This window comes from Montipora foliosa, chromosome 3 (genome assembly GCF_036669935.1).
Source record: "Montipora foliosa isolate CH-2021 chromosome 3, ASM3666993v2, whole genome shotgun sequence".
Taxonomy (NCBI): Eukaryota; Metazoa; Cnidaria; class Anthozoa; order Scleractinia; family Acroporidae; genus Montipora; species Montipora foliosa.
Genome location: NC_090871.1, coordinates 57,107,783 through 57,112,079, shown reverse-complemented (window position 1 = coordinate 57,112,079; position 4,297 = coordinate 57,107,783). Strand labels below are relative to the sequence as shown.

General features: G+C 39.0%; 1 protein-coding gene across 3 annotated transcripts in view; it reads left to right on the top strand.

The window, feature by feature from the left end:
- LOC137997759 (uncharacterized) overlaps window positions 1-622 on the top strand; it is a 33,285-nt gene extending 32,663 nt beyond the window's left edge. For all 3 annotated transcript variants that reach the window (XM_068843997.1, XM_068843995.1, XM_068843996.1), the window contains exon 12: window positions 1-622. This exon is cut by the window's left edge and continues 156 nt beyond it. The gene's annotated coding sequence lies outside the window, so the exon portion shown is untranslated.
- The last annotated feature ends 3,675 nt before the right edge of the window (window positions 623-4,297 follow it).

Genomic DNA, 4,297 nt, shown 5'->3' with positions numbered 1-4,297 from the left:
ACTCGTTTTGTCTCGAAAGAGACCCTGCAAATAATTTTCAACAATTTGATCCAATGCCTTAGTGTAATAGCCATTGGCCCCCCTGCTGAAAATGAATAATTGTTCTTCATGTCCACATTGTTGCTTGATATTCTTTGTGGACATTTTTCACGTTCAGAATGTAAACGATGATACGTATTTTTCTTTGTTTACTGTCTATTCGTCGTTGTATTTACTCGCTCGTTTGCGATCGAATCCCAAAAGAAAGAAAAAGTGACAAAATAGCAGTTTTGAATTTTATGAGGAAAAAATTGGATAAAAGAATAAAATTTCGCAAACCTCTTTCATGCTATAAATAAATTAAAGGCGGTAGGAAGAATGTTTTTTTCTTCACTCATTTTCCCATACGTTTGTACAGTCGTTCATATTACATATTTTGCAGTTGAAAACAAAAGTCAAGAATGCAAAAAAAAAAAATTAGGACATTTCATGTTCACGGTTACTCAAATTTTTATATTTTCTCAATGAGAAAGATTCTAATATATTTCGAATGCGCGATGTTGCATTCATTAAATTTCCTTTAGTGTTCAGCAAAATCCTTTCAAAGAATGTAATGGAAAGTAAAATAAAATGTAATAATCTATTTCTGGTTAATATTTTATTTGCCCTGAAAGGAATTTTTCCGAAACAATATTCCCTGATATAATCGAATCCTGTGAACAATCCATGTTCATATTTGGAGAATGTGCGTAATCCATTCTCAACAAGAAAGAGAGAAATGATCTGTTTACTCTGTTAGCATCAAAAGGTGGTTTGCAACCAGCCTCTAGAGACGCATATCAACGTTGCAATGTACAATCGCTGGTGGACGAACAAAAGGAGCCAAAGAGAGATCTTTTGTTTTCGTCCGCCAACATGGCGGCGATGACATAACGTGAAAACCATGTAGATGAAGGTCATAAAAAAGACGACGGGTACGGCAACGACAACACCAGACAACAATAATAGCTGACGTTACACGAGGCAACTTTACCCAGGTAAATGTAACGTTTACCTAGGGAAAATTGCCCTTTATCGGGGCCCTTTATCAGGGGCAGATCAAGGGGGAAGGAAGCAGGGGGTGCGCACCCCTCCCTCCTGAGATGACCTGCCGCTTTCTAAGACAATTAGTATTCTGCAAAAAATAAACGTCACCAGTCAGCTACGCAATTCCTTAGTGGTGCACCCCCTCCTAAGGAAGATCCTGGCTCCGCCCCTGTATTTTTTACCCAGGGAAATTTCGTGGTGAAGTGACCGGGAGCAATAGAAAGTAACCCAAGTAAAACCCAACGTGGACGGAAGGGTCGTTTGGCTCCCCCAGGTAAACCTATGATCTAGATTAGTTTAGAGCGAGTTTCAATTGAGTGTCGTAAAACTAAAACCAAAGTAATTACTTTGGCCAATCAAAAAGGACAGAGACAATCCAGTAAACCAATCAAAACTCGAAGTAATTACACAAAGCCGACACAAAGCGCGGGAAAATGTGCACGCGCGAGCCACGGTTGGTTTTGGTTTTACTTCTGATTGGTTGAACCCGGTCACAAAGTCAACTGGAAAGCAGCCTATGTCTTGGCCTTTACATGTGCCAAGAGCTCAAAACTTGTAGTCTTTAGTTTTAAATTCCTACATGGACGACTTTCAACTAATACTTTCTGAATACTTGTAATTACTGTCATAATTACATGACATATACACTGATCTAAGTCCAAGGACCTCTCGGAACAGAGTAAAAAAAGGAAAAAATCTTATGTCTTTCGGACTGGAGTTGAACTCGGAGCGTCGGCTTATAGGGAAGATATCGTTGACGTCACCTATTGTCATTAATGTGCCAACCAGAACCTCATTGGCTCTCGAACAAAGCAAATTTGGCAAATTTCAATAACAAAAGCATTGTTTGTAAAAAGATATCTTCCCTATAGGAACAGCTTGTATTCACTAGACCACGATGAAGAAATTGCAAAGTTTCGTCAATTCTAGGTATTTGATGCCGGGCATCTAGAATAGGATCACTATAATTCATCGATGATTAGGCCTAAGCGCTGATTTCAAAATGGTTAGCTTTGTTTTAAGTGTGGCCGGACCTTTCTCGTTCGCTGTCTAAAATTATTTGTCAGCGAGTGTTATCACACGTTTACAGCCCGGTCTTATGACAAATAAATAGGCCTTATGCATAATGACGGCATATGCGCGCAGTTCACCACCAAGCCTCGTTTGCACAAAATTATTTGAAGATGAACATCATTGTGACGTACAATACTGTTCGCACGTGGGTTTTCTTTACACTATTGCTCCTTTGCGATTTAGTTCATGCTAAAATTTACAAGTTTGATTTTCGAATTCGAGGGTTGGTGGTGAAATTAGCTAGTCTGACGTCATCACGCATAGAACGCTTTTCGAATGAGTGTCGTAAAACCAAAACCAAAGTAATTACTTTGGCCAATCAAAAAGGACGGAGACAATCCAGGAAACCAATCACAACTAGAAGTAATTAAACGTAGCCGACATAAAGCGCGGGAAAATGTGCACGCGCGAGCCACACTTGATTTTGGTTTCACTTCTGATTGGTTGAATAAGTGGCGCGAGAACTTTGAACCAATCACTGAGTGAAGTAATCATAAACCAAAGTAATTATCTAATCACTTTCGACACTCAATTGAACACCACTCTAAGGGCCATAGATTATTGCGTTTAAAAATTTTGTCTAAGCAAACGGTGACTAGGTGGTCTAGTGGTTGGGAGCGTTGACAGGTGAGCAAATAATCGTTGATTCGAGTCCCGAGTCCGGATAGCTGTTTTGAAAGAAGTAACGCCTTTTAGTTACAACATGAAAGAGGTCGGCAAGTTTTTGTTTATTTTACGTACCTACGATAACTTTCCTCGTAGTTTTCAAAACTGCAATTTTTTAATTTTTCTTTTGGGATTCAATCTCAAAACAAGCGAGTAAATACAACGACGAATATAACATTTAGGAAACGGAAATTTAATTATAAATTTGCTGTAGTGTTGAGGAAAATCCTTTCAAAATAGTTCTTGTAAGTCGTTACAGTTTTCTTCAATAAAATGTGAGTATTTTTGGTTAATATTTTATTTGCTCTCAAAGGACTTTTTTTTTTGGGAAAGAATATTCCGTGAGATAACGGAGCCTGTGAACAACGAAATTCATTCTCGACAAGAAGGAGAGAGAAATTATTGGTTGCTTTTGACTGCTGCACTCGGTTGCCGTCGCCGTTGTCGTTGCTGAAGCTCTCTAACAATGCGATAACGCCACAAAAGAAGATTATCGTTGGTCAGTAGAGGAAAAATCATCGTGCTGAGCGCATTTAGCTCGTATTTTTGCGATACTCTGCTTATCAACGACGTGACGTCATCAAATTTGAGGTTTTGCAACGTAAGCAAATGTAAATCTTTCATTCTCTAATTGCAAATAGATCGATTCCCACCCGGGTCAGAGATTTTTCTCTGTCCTTGGGTGTCGCATGAGAAGTTCCTGATGCTGTGGATCAACGAAGGTTCTTCATCCATCACATGCATACGCGCTGGCCTCGCCTGAATTATCTCCACTTCCATTCTCTATTTTTACCCAGAAACTGCTCGTAGCCAAGTTATTTTTAGGATACTTCGCCCATATGATACGACGAGAACGAGATGGAACAATCGCGAGAAAGACTTACGATAGAAGAGCAAAGTTATATTTTGGACGTAACGTTGTCGTCGCCGTCGCAATTTTCCCTTTCGTAAACAAGCGATGCCATTTGGACGAGACTTAAAACAATTTTCAAGTTTGTCGCTTGCAAATGAGGAAAAAGATACTTAATCTAGGGCTAGATTAGCAGCGTATGTCACTTAGAATTAAAAAGACAACTGAGAAAAAAACCTTAGAAAAAAATTAGAAAAAGTTGATCGAATAATGTTAACCTCTACACTACCGCAACAGGAACTTCTATTAGCAATTTTAAAGTATTTAAATGAAGCTAATCCTAACAATTTATTGAAAGCTAACCGAATAAAAAGGCTTGGTTACTAAGAATGGCGTCGCTTGTTTACGAAAGGGAAATTAGTGTCGCCGTCGTAGATCTGAAAGGGGAGCTTACGCAAAGATGACGACGAGTCCAACGAGAACTTTGTCTAAAAATAATATTTCCCGTTATTGTAATAATTTCGTGATAACTCCAAGTCGCTCGGAAGAAAAGTTCTCGACACGTCCTCTATGCAACCTCAAATTTTGTCAATTCACGTTGTTTAATAGGGAGTTCAAGGACAACGGAAACGTCACTCTCAT